Raw genomic sequence first — 20,992 nt, forward strand, 5'->3', positions numbered from 1 at the left:
CTCCTGCGAAAAACGTGCTGCAGAACAAAATTAAACTGCATTAAATTTCCTACGAAAAAGGTCCTGTCCATCTTTTCTGTAGGAATAATAGTTTGTGCGAAGAGAGTCTGAAAAATCTCGCAGTAGGCATAAGCACTGTAGCTTAGGTACTTTCTGTAGGCCAATTTGAGGTAGCTTCGAAACTTGATAGACCATCAATCCTTTATCAAATTATTCGTCTCAACTTCCTCTTCACTCCCGTGGTACGATGTAAACAGTGACACTGTTTGAATAATACAGAAAATAAATAACAGTGTACGTTAAATGTGTTCTAATTCGGAAACCATTCGGAATAGAGCATGGTCCATCTGACATTTTTTGTTCAGTCTTGAATACTAACACCCTTTGTAACATGTACCTTTCTTCCTGACCCACCCTGTATACTAGCTGAAACGCATGCAGTGGAGAACGACTGCTTTTTCGTACAGAAATTAACGACTAGATTGGAATTGTTTAATTTGTACCATTGTGTTCTCTGACATTCTCTGTGTATACTCTCAAAAGAGTATTACCCTAGTATCGACAGATGACGTGCTGTGCTAATTTGAAGTTTCGCCGTTCGTAAGAATAACGTTTCCGACAAGAGTCCATTCTCCTCAGTTAGCCTACAAAATAAGTGATTTTTACGATTTTGTTTAGAAACACTAATGAACCAATCAACTTAAATCTTTTTGCACATTGTTTATTGATTCTTGGACAACATTTTCTGATTTTTCTGAGAAATTCAGTCATCATTAAGGCCTCTATCCGAGGAATTAAAGCTGTTCTGTCCAAAATGGCGTGCCCATGGCGCAACTCCTGCAGTCTGCAAATCTTATCTGACGTCAGAAAATAAACAATTGTCTTAATCTATAGCATATTGCGCCGGAATAATAGCACAATTTTTTGAAATTTAAAAAAAGTAACAATAACCTGGCGGGCATTTGAAACAAAAATGTAGCTTTGTCGTATTCGTTTGGTCACGATTTTGCAATAACTAATGAACAAATTTTAAAAAATTACTTATTACTTTTTGCAGACATGCCCGAGGATTAATTCAGCGAAGTTTCAGAAATACATCTTTAACGAGGTATGTAGCAGCGTGTGGAATGAAGGAACATGAATACACGATTGGACCGTTTCGGTAATGACTCCGTTTCGTAATAAAGGAAACGCACGAATTAGTGAGAATGACAGAACCATTTCATTCATTCCACATGCCAGCAAGATTCCTCTAAATGTCATCCACGAACGCCTGAGTACCTACTTAGATGAAGAAATATCACAAGAACAAGCTGAGATTCTCAATGTCAGATAGCTAATTGAAAAATGTAGAGCATTCAGTACCCCACTAGTTCTTTGTTTCTTGAACTATGGCAAGATTTTCGACTGTGTTCGATGGAGAGAACTATGGAGCATATTAGCAGAAACTGGCTTTCCTGATCATATTATTACCTTATAAGAAATCTCCACTGTGCAATAGTCTGACTAGATAAATTATTTCAAGTCCTTTTGAACCACGTAAAGTAATTAGAAAAGTGTGCAGTCTATATCCCGTTCGACTTAATATGTATAATATGTTACGAGAAAAAGTCATCATGGCTGAACTGGTGGGATCTGAACTGTAGGACGAGGAATCAATAATTTGAGATATATTGATGACACCACACTGTCCACAGAATCACAAGTGGAAATAAAGGAACTGCTGGATAGAGCTAAGAGAGAAAGCGAGAAATTTGGATTGTTAATTAATAAGAAAAAGTCCATGATCATGATAACTGACGGAAGTGAGTCACTACCAGCTACCGAAGTACTATCAGAATTTGAAGAACTTGATCACCTTGTCTACCTGCCCTCGATGGTTCAGAAAGAGGGTGGTTACACACAGGACGTGGGATTGTTCTGGGTAGGGATGCTGCATCGAAATGTTTGGAAAGACCGAGCCCTAACCAGACATATTAAATTGAGAGTGCTGAAATCTCTGGTGTTTCCAGATTTGCTTTAAGGCGCTGAAACATGGACAATAACTGAATGGGACCGCAAAAGAACTGATGCTTTGGAGATGTGGTTATGTAGGAGGTTGTTCAGTATGTCATGGATGAACAAACAGACCAACAAATCAATCCTTCAAGAACTCATGTTGGAGAACTTGTAAAGAATCTGTTTTCAGCGAATTCTGCAGCTCTTTGGTCACATAATTCGACGACAGAAGGATAACTTGGAAATGATATTCATCCAAGGAAAGCCGAACGGAAAAGCTTGCAGGGAAGATCACCGAGACGTTGGACAGACCAGATAAAGGAGAAGACACACCAAACATGGGGCCCGTAACTCTGAATGCAAAAAATGGAGGCAGACTCTTAACAGTATTGTGTGATGGATCACCAACTTTCAACTCTGAAAGACAGATTTTGATGATGATCTTTATTGGTCCGTCGGCAGTTCATCCGTCAGCTCGAAAAACACTGTATCGAGAAATACGCGTTTAAAGATAAACGTATGATTTCTGTCAGATTAAAATGAATTTACGTAAAAAATTTGAACTCGGAGCTAATCTGCTATACCGTCACCATGCACGAGTCCTTCCACGACCTCTAAATCCTGCCGTTCCACAGCAGTTTCCGCACGTATCCTGGCCGCCCACGCTTCACGGGAATCGTGCAGCACGCGGCGGTGAGCGGTTCTGCAGGCGATCACTGTCGCCGTCGATGGCAGACGTTTTCCAAGGCATCCGACATCGACTCCCATGTGTCCATCAAATATAGTACCGAGGGTGCCGGGCGTGCCCGCATTCGCATCTGCTCTCCGGCGGGCCACAGCGAATCCCTGCACGCCCAAACTACACTCATGCTCATACATTTAGGATAAAGCTGATACATGGTGAAGCAACGCTCTGGTGGGTGGTTTGCGGGTTTAAATCACTTCAGTGTGTTGGTGCATGTCAGAGTACGGTGCAGACGTTATCAGGCGTGCTAGTGGTGACTGTGTGTTGAAAATGGCTCAAAGAAAACATATTGATGACGTTATGAGGGGTAGAATACTAGGGCGACGGGAGGCTGGTCAAACACAGCAGGTCGCAGCACGGGCCCTCTGTGTGCCACAGAGTGTGATCTCAAGATTAAGGCAACGATTCCAGCATACAGGAAGCGTGTCCAGGTGCTACAGTATGGGACGTCTACAGAGTACAACACCACAAGAAGAACGATATCTCACCATCAGTGCCCGCAGACGGCCACGGAGTACTTCAGGTAGCGTTGATCGGGACCTTACCGCAGCCACTGGAACAGTTGTCTCCCGACACACAGTCTACAGACGACTGAAAACACATGGTTTATTCGCCTGGAGACCTGCAAGGTGCGTTCCACTACCCCTGGTTGCAGGAGAGCCCGTAAAGCCTGGTGTCAAGAACACAGTACATGGTCATTGGAACAGTGGTGGCAGGTCATGTTCACGGACGAGTCCAGGTATAGTCCGAACAGTGATTCTCACCGGGTTTTCATCTGGCATGAACCAGGAACCAGATACCAACCCCTTAATGTCCTTGAAAGGGACCTGTATGGAGGTCGTGGTTTGATGGTGTGGGATGGCATTATGATTGGTGCTTGTATATCCCTGCATGTCTTTGACAGAGGAACTGTAACAGATCAGGTGTATCGGGACGTCATTTTGCACTAGTATGTCCGCCATTTCAGGGGTGCAATGGGTCCCACCTTCCTCCTGATGGATGATAGCGCACGGCCCCACCGAGCTGCCATCGTGCACTTGAAACAGAAGATATCAGGCGAATGGAGTGGCCTGCCTATTCTCCAGACCTAAACCCCATCGAGCACGTCTGGGATGCTCTCGGTCGACGTATCGCTGCACGCCTTCAAACCCTTAAGACACTTCAGGAGCTCCGACAGGCACTGGTGCAAGAATGGGAGGCTATACCCCAATAGCTGCTCGACCACCTGATCCAGAGTTTGCCAACCCGTTGTGCGGCCTGTGTAGTGTGCATAGTGATCATATCCCATTTTGATGTCGGGGTACATGCGCAGGGAACAGTGGCGTTTTGTAGAATATGTGTTTCGGGACGGTTTTCTCAACTTATCACCAATACCTTGGACTTACAGATCTGTGTCGTGTGTGTTCCCTCTGTGCCTATACTATTGGCGCCAGTTTTATGTAGTGCCACGTTGTATGGTACCACATTCTGCAATTATCCTTAATTTATGAGCATGAGTGTAAATGACGCGTAACTTGGTACCAAGTTGTATCAATTTAGGGTTTCGATATGATAGTTCACATACTTCTAGCTTCTAAAAGAATCGATCTTTCTGAAGCTGACTGAGAAGAATGGGCGCTTACGGCACTTCCACAGTAGAGGCCATGCGTCCCCGGATACAGTGAACTGAAGTGTCACACTGAACCGTATGCTACCGATGGGCAAGTAACAGCGTAGCTCCTGTAAGAATTAGTTATTGAGTGTGGTATCACCTATCGATAGCACCCCGTGGGCGTCAAAGTTGGCACCGGAACTGCAAGTTTCAGTCAGCCGCCGACAGCAATCGCTAATCACTTCAACTCCTGTCCAGCTTTTCTGCGAGAACAGTTGCCTCATCACTCTTTAGCCAACCTCTCCTTACCACTGGGAACGAAGTCGTACACAACAAGAATTCAGTTACTACGATAACGTGTTGTTTGTATTTACCGTAAATAACCAACACAGTGAACGTCACAGCTATAACTCCTAAGTATGAGGGAAGCATCAGCAGACCACTAGCAGCCATAATGGCCAGAGCGATAATTGTTCCAGGATCTCATCCACCACACTTCTCTGCTAAGTCAGTGGTGAAAAGTGGCAGCATATCAGACGAAAATCTTATGATGCCCATATATTTATAAATTAACAACAGAGTTAGAGGACCACAAAAAAGAAGTGAATAAGTTCCGCTACCTTGGAAGCAGAGTAACACGTGGTGGACGAAGGGAGGAGCCCATAAGGAGCAGACCAGAAAAGGCAAAGAGGGCATTCTTGGGCAAAAGATTGCTGTTAGTATTAAACATCGACCTCAGTCTCAGGAAGAGGTTTATGAAAATGTGTGCTTGGAGTACAGAATTGTATGCAAGTGAATCAAAGACTCTGAGAAAATAGAAAAAGAAATGAACTGTGAAGTATTTGGGATGTGGTGCTGTAGAAGGGTGGACTTACAAAGATAAGAAGTGGAGAGGAACATGTGGAAGAGACTGACGTGAATAAAGGACAGAATGACAGGACACGCGTTAAGAGATAAGGAATAACTTCCCTGGTACTAGGGAGAGCTGTAGAGAGTAAAAACTGTAGGTGAAGACAAAGATTGGAATATATCCAACAAATATCTCTGAACGTTGGATACAAGCGCTACTCGGAGATGAAAAGGCTGGCACAGAAATGGAACTGATGGTGGGTCGCATCAAACCACTCAGACTGCTGCCATAAAAAAAAATACGTATTTAAAGGAGTAGAAAATACATGAAAACGAGGGCATCTAAATGAAATCTTCCATTGTGTTACGGGAATAAGAATGTAAAACGGTCTCCCTCCCTAGTAACCAGAGAAAAGCCTTTTGTCTCAGACTAGTCTACTGCCTTCAATCCATTATGATACGTGATGCCAAAAGCAAAAGGACTGAAGTTTTCAATCCAAATATTTTCCCATTAGTGTATTCTCATGATGGAATTGCATCAGGTTGTTGAAATTCCTATTTTCTGTGATAAATTTGACTTGCTAGAAGGTGTCAGGTCTGCAAGCACTACATTGTATTGAATTCCAGTCACTTATCGTGAGATTAAATGTTGGAAACGGAAGGCACTAAAGGCCTACTTAAGATTCTGAGAGAAAATGAACGTCCATAATCTGAAAACATTTCTGGCGAAGTTCAATGTGTGGAAATAATGCATGTACCTCTTGCATTACGAAAAAGCCAATAACCAAAAAAAAGTCTAATTATAGAATAAGGAAATATATCAATAAAATAAAAACAGCCAATAATTCGGGTATTTAAAAATATTTCAGTAGATTTTCTCAAAGTAGTGTATTTTGTCAAGCAATATAATACAACCAAACCCCGTCCGAACAGGCCACGAAGGCCCAACGCCACCTACCGGCTGCCGTGTCATCCTCAGCCCACAGGCGTCACTAAATGCGAATACGGAGAGGCATGGGGTCAGCAGATCGCTCCCCTGGCCGTATGTCAGTTTTCGTGACCGGAGCCACCACTTCTCAGTCAAGAGCTCCTCAGTTTGCCTCGCAAGTGCTGAGTGCACCCCGCTTACCAACAGCGCTCGGCAGACCGGATGGTCACCCATCCAAGTGCTAGCCCAGCCCGACAACGCTAAACTTCGAAGATCTTACGGGAACCGGTGTTACCATTGTGGCAAGGCCGTTGGCAAGCAATATACACTACTGGCTATTAAAATTATTACACCACGAAGATGACGTGCTATAGTCGCGAAATTTAACCGACAGGAAGAAGATGCTGTTATATGCAAATCAGTAGCTTTTCAGAGCATTCACACAAGGTTGGCGCCGGTGGTGACACCTACAACGTGCTGACATGAGGAAAGTTTCCAACCGATTTCTCATACACAAACAGCAGTTGATAGGCGCTGCCTGGTGAAACGTCGTTGTGATGCCTCGTCTAAGGAGGAGAAATGCGTACCATCACGTTTCCGACTTTGATAAAGGTCGGATTGTAGCCTATCCCGACTGCGGTTCATCGTATCGCGACATTGCTGATCGCGTTGGTCGAGATCCAATGACTGTTACCAAAATATGCAATCGATGGGTTCAGGAGGGTAATACGGAATGCCGTGCCGGATCCGAACGGCCTCGTATCACTAGCAGTCGCGATGACAGGCATCTTATCCGCATGGCTGTAACGGATCGTGCAGCCACGTCTCGATCCCTGAGTCAACAGATGGGGACGTTTGCAAGACAACAACCATCTGCACGAACAGTTCGACGACGTTTGCGGGGCCGGCCGCGGTGGCCGTGCGGTCTAGGCGCTTCAGTCCGGAACCGCGGGACTGCCACGGTCGCAGGTTCGAATCCTGCCTCGGGCATGGATGTGTGTGATGTCCTTAGGTTAGTTAGGTTTAAGTAGTTCTCAGTTCTATGGGACTGATGACCTCAGATGTTAAGTCCCATAGTGCTCAGAGCCATTTGAACCATTTTTTGACGTTTGCGGCAGCATGGACTATCAGCTCGGAGACCATGGCTGTGGTTACCCTTGACGCTGCATCACAGACAGGAGCGCCGATGATGGTGTACTCAACGACGAACCTGGTTCTGTTTACAGCATCATGATGGTCGCATCCGTGTTTGGCGACATCACGGTAAACGCACATTGTAACCGTGTATTCGTCATCGCCATACTGGCGTATCACCCGGCGTGATGGTATGGGGTGCCATTGCTTACATGTCTCGGGCACCTCTTGTTCGCATTGATGGCACTTTGAACAGTGGACGTTACATTTCAGATGTGTTACGACACGTGGTTCTACCGTTCATTCGATCCCTGCGAAACCATACATTTCAGCAGGATAATGCACGACCGCATGTTGCAGGTCCTTTACGGGCCTTCCTGGATACAGAAAATGTTCGACTGGTGCCCTGGCCAACACATTCTCCAGATCTCTCACCAATTGAAAACGTTGGTCAATGGTGCCCGAGCAACTGGCTCGTCACAATACGCCAGTCACTAGTCTTGATGAACTGTGGTATCGTGTTGAAGCTGCATGGGCAGCTGTGCCTGTACACGCCATCCAAGCTCTGTTTGACTCAATGCCCAGGCGTATCAAGGCCGTTATTACGGCCAGAGGTGGGTGTTCTGGGTAGTGATTTCTCAGGATCTATGCACCCAAATTGCGTGAAAATGTAATCACATGGCAGTTCTAGTATAATATATTTGTCCAATGAATACCCGTTTATCGTTTACATGTCTTCTTGGTGTAGCATTTTTAATGGCCAGTATTGTAGCAAACAACAATTATTGTAGGCTTACACTTACGATACTAAATTTTTAAACCCGGTTCTTAAATTACGCCCTTGTTCCATCCATGTCAGTTGTGAGTGACTTGCATTACATTTGACAGAAGTCACAAATTTAGTGGAATCGCACCTTGAGAACGTTTTGATCCACAAAGTAGGAACTCCATACGTCAGTAACTGTCCTGTATGTTTGATCTGTTTCTGCATCCGGTGGTAAATGAAGTCTCTAGCAGAATTGCTACTCCAGTCAATGAGATTATAAGCCCAAGACTTGTCTGGAGACGACCCCCCCCCCCCCCCAAAAACCCAGACAGCGATGGGATACAAGCCAGTCGCCCGCCATACGGCCTGACAGGCAAGAATGATAGTCTAGAGTGCCATTTTCTTTTCATAGCACGACCCCTTTGGTTGTCATCCGTGGCACCTTTACTCTTCAACAGTAGGTCGATGATATTGTACGCACCGTTTTTATTGCCCTTCATGACAAGCCATCATAGGATTACATTTCAGCAAGATAATGCCTGCCCACACACGGCGAGAGTTTCTATTGCTTGTCTTCGTGCTTGAGAAACCCTACCTTGGCCAGCAAGGTCGCCTTATCTCTCACCAATTGAAAAAAATTTGGAACATTCCACGGCTGTCCAACCATCTCGGGATTTTGACGATCTAATGCGCCAGTTGAACAGACTTGGGCATGACATCCCTCAGAAGGACACCCAACAACTTTGTCAATTAGTATCAAGACGAATAACTGCTTGCAGAAGGGACAGCGTTCGACCAATAAGTTATCAACCTGCTCAATTTGTGAAGCACTTCCTCTCGAATAAATCATCCAATTTTTCTGAAATTTTAATCATTTGTTCGTTTGTACATGTACATCACATCTGGCGATTTCCATACCCTCGTCCCATTCGGATAATCGTTTTCTAGAGTGAATTAAGATGACAGTGCTGTTCTATATATTTTTCGTTCGTTTTTGTTTGCAGTAAGATGTACGAGTTTTTTAATAAAAACGCTGTTTGAAGCACAAACAATTTATTCAAGTATGAACTAAGAGCAGGGTCAATAATGCTCTGTGCAGTCCTCTATTTTTCTTAAAACAAACTGGTCTTCCTCCAGGTGGCTTTTGCGCCAGCGTGCTACATGTGTTTATCTCGCTCATGGCATGGAAATCGGAGAAGACCTCTACTAAATTAGCTAGAACTAGCTGCGAAGTTCAGAGGCCGGAAAATGATAAGGCCGTTTTCGTAGAATGGCCGGTGCTACAGCTTTTCCTTGCCGTTTTCTAGGTTGGATGCTAGTTAACAATGGAGCACAGTTGTGCTTCGCATACGAATTTCCGTGTGTCATGGTTAGCATGCAGCATTCACACTCACATTTCGGAGCATGCTAAATGATATACAAAATGACTCTTTAGCTACGTTTCGTGCGAGATGAATCTGGCGAGCCGATAGTATAAAACGTCTTTTGCATTACGGGTAATATGAGGCCAAGGAAGGTGTGGTATTTTAGAGGACGTACAAATCAGTGCTGATGGGCTTACGACAGCCTACGAGTATTTACTACACACAGGCGCGGTTACAAGGGGGAGAGGGAGGGGGGGTGGTCATGTCATGACACCTCTACCCACCCAACGAAGAATAACACTTCAGTAAAAGTGGTTACAGTTTCACACGTATGTTAGCAGACTAATAATTATAGCTATTAGGAGTAGTACATTTTTAGGTTGGTTTGTACCTCCAAGTACAGGCGGCAAGAGAAAGGTATTAATGCTATTTTCCCTTGGACTGCCAGTCAGTTATTGAAGCGTGGACGCAAAATGGTTAGTCTATATTGACAGGCATAGTCCACTTAGCGGTGCAGTTACAACCGTGCAGAAAATATCAGGTAGTAAATTATGTGGTGTGTTTGTGGGAAGTCTGCTAGACGTAAGCGGAAAACAATTCAACACACTGAAGTGGGTACATTTTAAAGTACCAATGACCAAAATATCTGCACTTATACCCATAACACCTATATAAGACATGCAACTGTTTACACAGTTAGCGCCGACTGCTGATGTAACATGAAAGAGTGCTCTTCCCAGCACAGTTTATATGTTAACGATGTACTTTATATTACGACGTGACAAAAGCGACTAATTGATATTTCTATTATATGACGCCAATGATTTTATATTCGCCAAATATGATGCTGTAAATGCATTTAAGAACCTGGTGCTGGTCGGTCGACCAAAACTGGTTATTTAAATCATGATTTTATTATGAGCTCAAGGCGGTAATCGTTACATTTCTCTATTGAATAATCTTGTTCTTTTATCGTTCATTTGTACATTAAGAACATTGTTGAATTTCATCTCGAAATGGCTATTTCTAATTCTTCTAGCAAGTCGAATTTTGCTCTTTTCTTTTCCACGTGAAGAATTTTCAAACCGTCTTCTATACCCTTTAAGGGGTGACCTCTTTCATACGGTTTCTTAATAATGAAAACAGAATGAGATTTTTAATAGGTTTCTGGATTTATTTTTTCAGATGCATATGAAATGAAATGATAGCACGTCATTTTAGGCGGTAGACACAGTATGGCGTTGTTCTCCCTCCTGGAGTAAACCTTGTAGTCAAGACGAGTGCGAAGGAAACTCCGACTCGGACGGGAATCGAACCCAGGACCCCACAATCTATCTCTCTCTCTCTCTCTCTCTCTCTCTCTCTCTCTCTCTCTCTCTCTCTCTCTTTCTTTCCTCCGTTTGGACCTCATTTCCTTGCATTATATCCCCTCCATTCGCTCACCTTAGTTGCCTTCTCGGCTGGCTTTCTTGTCTCTTACCTTGCTTGTTCAGACACACTACTTCTCCTGAACGATGAAAGAAATTAGCTGACGTAACTATCTCGTGTGATGAGACAGCTTCTTTTTCTAATTTAAATTAAATTTCTTGTTAATTGTAAATTAAATGATGAGGAGAAAATACTTCGTTTCTCCTTTTATAAAACTGAAATTTATTCTTCTGTACAGTAAATGGATGCTGATAAGTTGTCTACATTCAGTCACTTCGATATCTACAGGAACTGGTGTTCTTATTTCTTGTTAAAGAAAAGAAGTAAATTAACGAAATAAAATAAAATTTTCCAGCTCCACTGAAGCATTTTTTTCTCTGTAGATTTAGGCCGGATATAAGAACCATTGGAAAGATTCAGTTTAGGGTTATTTGGAATTCTGTTAAGGTTTAAAGCAAAAATTTTATAAGTTTGATAGACCATTAACGCCTTCTTCCCAGTACCGGTGCCTATGCTTGTTCATTCCTAACCTCTTATTAGGTCTGGATTTTGAATTGAGAATAGGGTTCACTTCTATTTTTTCAAAATTTCGCTCTGCTCCACTTGACCCTACAATCCGCAGTTTCTGTACATTCATATCTCCCTTTCGGTTGTCCGCAGACAATACATGTTCGGTGTGTGAGATCGCTTCCGAGTAGACACTGATATATCCTCACTCTCGCTTTCCCGTTGTTGTTGAGGGCTCCTTGTTTAGGTTTTGTCCTTCTTCGTTACTATAAGGAGCAATGAGAAAGCTTCCATTAGAAAGCCGTAAAGCCCAGAATCGGTACGCTAACCATGAAAAATTGCTGTGAGCATTCGCCAATGTTGGTATGTAAGCGCCGACATGCATGAAAGGATTAGCGTAGCATTCGTGTCTTTCTGATATGCTTAGGACAAATGCTGAAACGTGAATTGTGGCGACGTTATTACCAAAGCACCCAAACAGGACCAACGTGCTGTTATTCTTTTCTTGGCTGGTTAAGAGACTCGTTTGCTAAAGCACCGTGTCTTGCTGCCTGCAGAAGTCCTTTACTGGCTGATGCCCATACTCGCCCGACAGGAATCATCGGCACTCCATGACCTATTTTAAATGAGCGAAGGCGTCATAATCGCATGGATTGATATCAGGATTATTGGGCGGGTGTTCGAGTGGCTCCCACTTGTGCGTTATGACATTTGGGTTATGCGGACGTGCGTTATCATGCAGCAGCAACACCCATTGTCGCGCTACATTCCACAACGGTGCTTTCCGAAAGACATGCTGTCCCATACATACATTCTCCGATGGAAGCCTACCAGTGTTTGTCCTTCAGCAGCCAAGAAAAGAATAACAGCACGTTGGTCTTGCTTGGACGCATTTAGTAACAATGTCGCCATAGTTCGCGTTTCCGTATTTACCACACGCACATTGGAGAGACCCGAATGGCACACTAATCCTTTTACCTACATGTCGGTATTTGTACACCTGCGTCCGAGTCCCGCCACGTTGCTTATATGCTGCAGCAACGTCCTCAAACGGAAACTTTTTGATCACCCCTTATACTATGAAACGTCTCTGTGAAGTCGTTTCATAAGACGCTTGTCGAATTCGGTACAACTTATTCACTTCACTACCTGATTTTAGCTCAATTCATGAACACTTTCAGAAAGACTGAGCACTCAAATAAGGCCTATTGAATATTATGTATGTGTTTTAATGTGGGGTTTCGGTTTTGTTTTGTGGGAAGCGCTGAGTTGGTCATCGTCTGCTGGGAGCTGACGATGTTGCTTCTCGTTCGAAGGAGAGCACAGGATGACCAACTTAGGTTTCCAATACCTGAACAGAGAGGTTTACCTATCTTCGTCGAAGGCTGTTTTTGTGTGTGAGGTTGGTGACGGAGGTCTATCCCTCTGGTAGCTTCCGCTGCACGGGGAGTTGGGTAATCTCGAGAGAGAAAGTGGCTCTCTTCGGTGAACGCTTACTGAGTACGGATCGTAGCTCTTAGGGGAGGGGGGGGGGGGGGGGGGGGTTCAGGTGATAGGAAGAAGGTTGAGTTAGGACTTCGTTATGTTTAACTGTTGAAATACTTAAGAACTTCATCTTAACTGAAGCGTGTGAAGCGAGTTGTTTTTCCGAATGTTCCATAATTATATTGCTTCAAATAGGCGATTTTTGGGTGTTTGAGTTAAGTGTGGAAGTTACTTTGACCATTTTGAACAACGATGAAGTAGAATTTCAAACGGTAAATCTGATTAAGAGAAGCTGTTTAGGACCATTTCAACAGTACGTGAGTGTAATGCTGTGTCAAAGCGAGTATGATTTTTAATGAATTTTAATCTTATATTTTGTGGAAGTTGCTTTTGTCTTTGTGTGTCAATTTTGTGGCACGTGTTTGGTAATCAATGACCCTTCTGGTCCACCACGGCACCGCAATAAGCTTTATTTTAACAGTTTTCTTGTTTAATGAGCTATAATTTCTGCAAGAATATCTGTTCTTTCGTACGCTTTCTACAAAGCAACCTTGAGTACCTCTATCGGTTCTCCCTTCTATTCCAGTCTCGAATTGTTCGTGGAAAGAAGGATTGTCGGTATGCCTCTGTGTGGGCTCTAATCTCTCTGATTTTATCCTCATGGTCTCTTTGCGAGATATACGTAGGAGGGAGCAATATACTGCTTGACTCCTCGGTGAAGGTATGTTCTCGAAACTTCAAAAAAAGCCCGTACCGAGCTACTGAGCGCCTCTCCTGCAGAGTCTTCCACTAGAGTTTATCTGTCATCTCCCTAACGCTTTCGCGATTATTAAATGATCCTGTAACGAAGCGCGCTGCTCTCCGTTGGATCTTCTCTATCTCTTCTATCAACCCTATCTGGTACGGATCCCACACTGGTGAGCAGTATTCAAGCAGTGGGCGAACAAGTGTACTGTAACCTACTTCCTTTGTTTTCGGATTGCATTTCCTTAGGATTCTTCCAATGAATCTCAGATCGAGTAGTCAGTATTAAGCTGCAGCTTGTCTACTCGATTTCTTGTTAGTTTCCTATACGTACAAACTTTGTTTTTTAGGCGACAGTCTACAACATGAATATGTTATAGAAAATGCACGTTAACTTTTGTGTACTGAATTTTACACATTTATTCCCACCGGTTTCGGTTTTCAACCAGCATCCAGCCTACATTAAATAAACAGAAATGAACAATACATGTTAATGACGAAAATACACATCCCATAGTAGTTATTTACTGAACATCATACATAAAGGTAATCGAAAGTACTTACAAAGCAAATACAATACGACTTTTACAATTGATATACCATGCTACAGACGAATGCCATACTACAGGGCACATTATGACACACGTCAACAGTTATCAGTGAAATATAGATACCAAGACTGAGATATTGAGACTGAGCGTCGAGGATACCTGTAGAACCACAGCAAACATATGGTGCCACACCAAAGAGTGTTCTTGGCAAGGACACTACAATCCAGGAAACAAACTTGATTTACTGTCGATCGTTATGAAAAAATCCTTTGTATAATATAAAATTTTTTATTCATTACATTCACAAATTCACATTACCAAGATGTCAAGTAACATCAGTAACGTCAGGTTAATATCAGCCTGGGAATTACCACATACACATGTGAAATACCTCATTATATTGCCTAACTGAAGATTACATTATTATACATAAGAACAAAGTACATCAGTTCTGTATAAAACCAAAACTGTTTTTCTTCGAAATTCAGATAAATAAAATTGTTGAGAAATAGAAGGTACAGAAAAACACATACCACATAAAATCTATGCATGTGTATGCTGGATAAATATTATACCGTAAAAGAAGTGACACAGAAGCAAGAAGTGTAGTTCAGTGCATGATAAACAAGGAATGCCTGAGCAAACCAACAGTACAAAAATATTTGCAAACATTTTTTGGAATATGAAAGACATTCACACATAAGTATACCAGCAACTTTATAATTACAGTGGTATTCTAACACGTACTACATCTAAACCCTGTATTCTCATAAGAGATTAGGTAGCACGATGTGAATATCCACGTAGGTAGCTACCCATTTCTAAATTTGGAGAGCTTTTGGTCGCTCGTTTTCCAGTTTCACACCATATTTACGGACTCCAAAAACTATAACACTGCACACAAACCGTAATTTCACATTTTTGTAATCATCTAAAACACAGTCACGAATCAGTCGGGCACCATGCCCTGAGGGGTTTGCAACACAGGCATACAAACAAATGGTACAGAGCTTGGCTAGCTTTTGGAATGCACTTCCTTTTTCTAGCTGTAGGTAAAACATGCACAAACACACACACACACACACACACACACACACACACACACACAGATTTCTCATGCCATATCCTCACACACACTTGATCCTCACACACGTCTCAAGAACCAACCACAAAGAAGTGCGCCCCTTGCCACCCAGTACCACCCCAACGGGAATGAGTGATCCACGTCCTTCATCAAGGCTTTCAATATTTATCACTAAGCTCTGAAATGAGTGACATCCAACCCAAGATACTTCCAATACCTCTTAAAGTGATGTTACACTGGCCACCCAACGTTCACAACATCGTAGTCCATCCCTATGCCACCGCCAGCCCTAAACTCTTCCCATGGGGATCATACCACTGTGGAAGATCCAGATGCAAGACCTGCCCAATTCACCCACCCAGCGCCACCTACTCGTCCTGTCACAGGCTTACCTAGCTCACCAGAGGCCAGCCCAGCTGTGGAAGCAGCCATGTTATATACCAGCTCTGCTGCAACCACTACACAGTGTTTTACATTAGTATGACAATCAAACAGCTGGCCACTGGCAAACTGTTACCAAAAACATGCAGCAGAGCACAACATGCAAGATTTCAGTGGCTACTTCACAACCCATGCCATCTGGATCCTCCCCACCAGCATCAGCTTTTCTGAGTTGCGCAGATGGGAGCTATCCTCACAGCACACCCTTCGCTGCTGTAACCTCCCTGGCCTAAATCTAAGATAACTCGCTGCCCTCCCCACCCCGCACTCCCCAACAATAGTGTGTTAGTGTGTGTGTGTGTGTGTGTGTGTGTGTGTGTGTGTGTGTGTGTGTGTGTGTGTACATCATCTTCTGCCCCAGTACCCTGCCCAATTTGTGTCCCCACATCAGCTAGTTGTGTGCTGTTATCTCACACTCGAGTCTATGAAATCGTGTGGACAGCTGTCTGCCATCTGACCACCTGTCCTGTGTATCTACACCCCTAGCTAGCCCACAGACGGCTCCCCACTCTTCCACGAGCAGTTAGACGCTTCCCCCAAACCTCCTCCCTGCCTCCTGCCTCTCTCCATCTGCCGGCCGGTGTGGCCGAGAGGTTCTAGGCGCTTCAGTCTGGAACCGCGCGACTGCTACGGACGCAGGTTCGAATCCTGCCTTGGGCATGGATGTGTGTGTGTTGTCCTTAGGTTAGTTAGGTTTAAGTAGTTCTAAGTTCTAGGGGACTGATGACCACAGATGCTAAGTCCCATAGTGCTCAGAGCCATTTGAACCATTTTTTTTCTCTCCATCTCTCACCCCATCCCACCTCAACCCCATACACTCACCGTGGGCCAGTAAAGAGCTGGCAGTCGACTGAGCACAATGTAAGGAGCCAAGTGTGTGCATCTGAGTGAGTATGTGTGTGTTTGTGTGTTACCTTCCACTAGATAAAGAAAGAGCATTCTGAAAGCTAGCCAAGGTCCCTACCTCTTGTTTGTGTGCCTATCGATGACACAGCACTTCTGTCGTTTCCTTTATTCCTAAACAATTCGTAATTTTCAACCAGAACATTCTGTACTTTGTTATCCCCTATTTTCAGAATATATGATGATGTGTAAACCCGTAACGTGTTCTATTAAAGTCATCTGTTCAGCAACTGGTGACATTTCATTGAGTAGCCAATCCAACATTTTTGCAGTACTGCCTAACTTATGCATTACGGTCGCAAGCTTCCAACACGATTTTCTGTCTCACCTTCAAGTGCCCGATGTGTTAAGGCCAAAAGGAAATTTCAGCACTGACGAGGTTCAAATGGCTCTAAGCACTATGGGACTTGACAGCTGAGGTCATTAGACCCCTAGACTTAGAACTACTTAAACCTAACTAACCTAAGGACATCACACATATCCACGCATGAGTCAGGATTCGAACCTGCGACCGTAGCAGCGGCATGGTTCCGGACTGAAGCGCCTAGAACCGCTCGGCCACCGCGGTCGGCCGCTGACGAGAAATACTTAAGTTGTCAGCCAGAGCAGTAGCTGGTAAGAATTGACAGCACAGCAGAAAAATTCATACGCGCTTAAACCCTACAGACAGAAGCACTTGGTGTAAACGAAAGTGGTAGCAGTGGAACATGGCATCACCAGCTGACGTAGCCATCAGGATGTAAACCTGACGACTGTGGGATTTCCTGAAACGTGACGAATTTGTTTTGAATCTCTGCTCGTGTGAGCCAGCGAGATGTTTCGCAGAGATGACGTCGAATTATCCGTGAATCGGCCTGTGCGCGTACACAGCTACTCCGCTGGTTCACGTCACTTCCACGCAAGTGCGGATATCAGCGAGCAGTTCCTTAGAAGCAGGATGTTTGTTTGCTGAAGAGTGACGTGGTGCCAAAGTCCTTGGCGATTGCCGGGAGACGGCTTTGCCTGCTGCTCCTTGCGTCAACGTAACCTGTCTCACAGCCCTCGCCACAGGCGGAAGATGCAGATGAAGGCATGACCGAAGCCGCTGCTCTCGTACTTCGCGATGAAATTCATTTCGTTGGGGTTATGAAGGCTCCGAGTTAACGTCCAAAACTGTCATAAATACACTATCTGATCAAAACTATCAGGTCACTTACTAGGAGAAATCAATATGGGGGTGTCCACCCCTCGCCTTGATCACGGCTTGATCTCTGATAGAGACCCTTCCAATGAGTTGTCTGAACGTCTGTGAAGGAATGGGAGCCAATTCTTGGGCAAGAGCGCAACCAGATAATGTAGCGATGTTGGATGCGGGGTCTGTACTGAAGTCCACTTTCCAACTCACCCAAAGATACTCTTCTGCATTCAGTCTGGGACTCGGGGCAGGCCAGTTCATTTCAGAAATGTTAGTGTCCACAAACCAGTGCATCATAGATGCTGCTTTATGACAGGGTACATTCTCATGCTGATACATGTACACAATGCACAATGCGTTCGTCTCCTTCCGCATTTAGCGTTTTCTTAAGTACACCCTAACCGTACTTTATTGTTGGTATTACACATATGACGGCAGATAGTGTTCACCAGGCATTCCTCAGACCAAAACCTTTCCCTTCGCGAGATATTGCGTCATTCATCACTCCAAATCATTCGTGTCCAGTCAAACACTATCTGGTGTCGCTATTTACACCACCTCAAGCATCACTTGGCATCGACTACAGAAGTGAGGAGTTGCTGGACAATTTTACCCAAAATTTGTAACTCCCTATGCAAAGTCATCGTGCTAGCTGGACTGTAGTAGCACTCTGAAAGTCACGAGTGAGTCCTTTCGCTAATTTCATGCGGTTTTTTACAACCACCCTCCCCAGTGCTCAACAGTCCCTGTCCATTAGTACATGAGATCTGGCAGGTCTTGGTAGCTCATTCGCATTCTATTTCACATATTAACAGTCGACAAGGGCAGCTTTAGAAGGGTTGAAATGCCACTGATGGATTTTTTACTCATGTGACATCCAATGGGTAGTGCACGTTCGAACAGCTCCTGACGAACCATTCCGCTATTACTGCCTCTCTATTAACAACACAATACTCCCCACCTCCTCTCACACTGGCAGATCCGCCCCTCTTGACGTCTACCTGTCTATTCCGCACTACATAGGGGTGCCGATGTCAATCTTACTGAAATCCTTCTGGATGTAACCGCCGCGTCATCTTAGAAAATATTTAACATGCTACAATCCTAAAATAAGAGTCATTTCGTTCGTGTTGCAGCGACATTCGTCACGGCATAGACTGAGGAGAGCGCGCCTCAATGCATTTAATTTCTAACGGAGTCATGAGCTCACCGACATCACATTTCTTATATCTTTACTGGCCCTAAAATATCACTGGTCGATGTTAAGACAGCGCATATTAAGTGATTTATAACATGACGCGGCAGTGCACACAGAAATACTTCAATGAGATGACATTAAGCTCAATGTGTAAATCGGCATCTGGATCCAGAATAGAAGGAAGCATACCGAGCGAGGGGTCGCAGTGGTTAACACGCTGGACTCGCATTTAGGGAGGACGACGGTTCAAACCTGCGTCCGGCCATCCTAATTTACGAGGGTCACTCCAAAAGAAATGCGCACTATTTTTCTAAAAATACAGTTTTCAGTCTGCATGTGTGAAAGTTTTACAGTGTGTAGAGACATCCTTCACCCTTGTTTTCAAACTTAACTAACCTGTCCCCGTGAGTGGCGCCGTCACAGCATGTCTTCAAGATTGTTTCTACACTTGACGTTAGTCAGAAGTAACGTGCTGTCATAGAACTCCTGTGCTGTGAAAACGAGACAGCGGGAAACATCCAGAAGAGGTTGAAAGAGGTGTATGGAGATGCTGCCTTCGATCGCAGTACAGTAAGTCGGTGGGCAAGCAGATTACGTGATGAAAGTGGGCACGGCAATATTGAGGACTGTCCCCACAGCGGCAGGCCTCGTTCTGCACACAATCCAGACAATGTGCAGAGAGTTAACGAATTGGTGACTGCTGACAGACGCATCACAGTGAACGAATTGTCATGCTACGTGTGGATAGGGGAAGGAAGTGTTTGCAGAATACTGAAAGTGTTGGCTTTAAAAAACGTTTGTGCCATGTGGGTTCCCAGGATGTTGACAGTGGCTCACAAAGAAACACAAGAAAAACGGTATGCAGAACGAGAATGGTAGAGATGAGATTATTGGAAGAATTTTGACAAATGATGAAACAAGGCTCCATCATTTTTCACCAGAGACGAAGAGGCAATCAGTGGAGTGGCATCATGCAAACTCACCCAAGAAAAAAAATTCAAAACCACACCTTCTTCTGGAAAAGTTATGGCTACGGTGTTTTTCGATTCCGAAGGACTCTTGCTAGTGGACATCATGCCAAGTGGAACCACCATAAATTCTGATGCATATGTGACGACACTGAAGAAACTTCAGGCTCGACTGAGTCGTGTTCGACCACATCGGCAAAAGCAGGATATTTTGCTGTTGCACGAGAATACAAGGCCACATGTCAGTCAAAACACCATGGAAGTGATCACAAAACTCGGATGTACAACACCGAAACACCCGCCTTACAGTCCTGACCTGGCTCCAAGTGACTATCATCTCTTTGGGAAACTGAAAGACTCTCTTCGTGGAACAAGGTTTGAAGATGATGACTCCCTTGTGCACGCTGCCGAATAGTGGCTCCAACAGGTTGGTCCAGAATTTTACCGTGTAGGTATACAGGTGCTGGTTCCAAGATGTCGTAAGGCAGTTGAGAGGGATGGAAATTATGTGGAAGAATGAAAATATTGTTCCTAGAGGATGTATCTACACACTGTAAGACTTTCAAACATGTAGAATAAAAGATGGATTTTTAAAAATAATAGTATGCATTTCTTTTGGAGTGACCCTCGTATGTTTTCCGTGATTTCCCTAAATCGCTTCAGGTAAATGCCGGGATGGTTCTTGTGAAAGGGCACAGCCGACTTCCTTTCCATCCTTCCGTAAGCCGATGGGACCGATGACCTCGCTCTTTGATTCCCTCCCCCAAATCAATCAAGCAACCAACCCAAAAGGATGCATGACTAGGGTTTTCTTTTTTTATTCCGTCGCCGACAAAGCCATTAGACAGGAAACTGAAAGACTCTCTTCGTGGAACAAGTTTGAAGATGATGACAACAAACAAAGAACTCTAACAAAAAATAAATAAAAAGAACGGCCATCCACTGTGTTAACACCGCAGTGTATTAGAAATTAATGGTGGTGCATTGTTGCTGCAAAAAAAAGTACAGACTTTTCTAAGGTAAACAATGAGATGGTTTTGTACTGCATCGAAAATCTTGCCTTATTTTACGGAATTTTTCGGAATAATAAACAAGATTCAACACTTTTCTGAGCTTTGGAAATACATATAGTGA

Source organism: Schistocerca americana, chromosome 6 (assembly GCF_021461395.2).
Source record: "Schistocerca americana isolate TAMUIC-IGC-003095 chromosome 6, iqSchAmer2.1, whole genome shotgun sequence".
NCBI classification, from domain to species: Eukaryota; Metazoa; Arthropoda; class Insecta; order Orthoptera; family Acrididae; genus Schistocerca; species Schistocerca americana.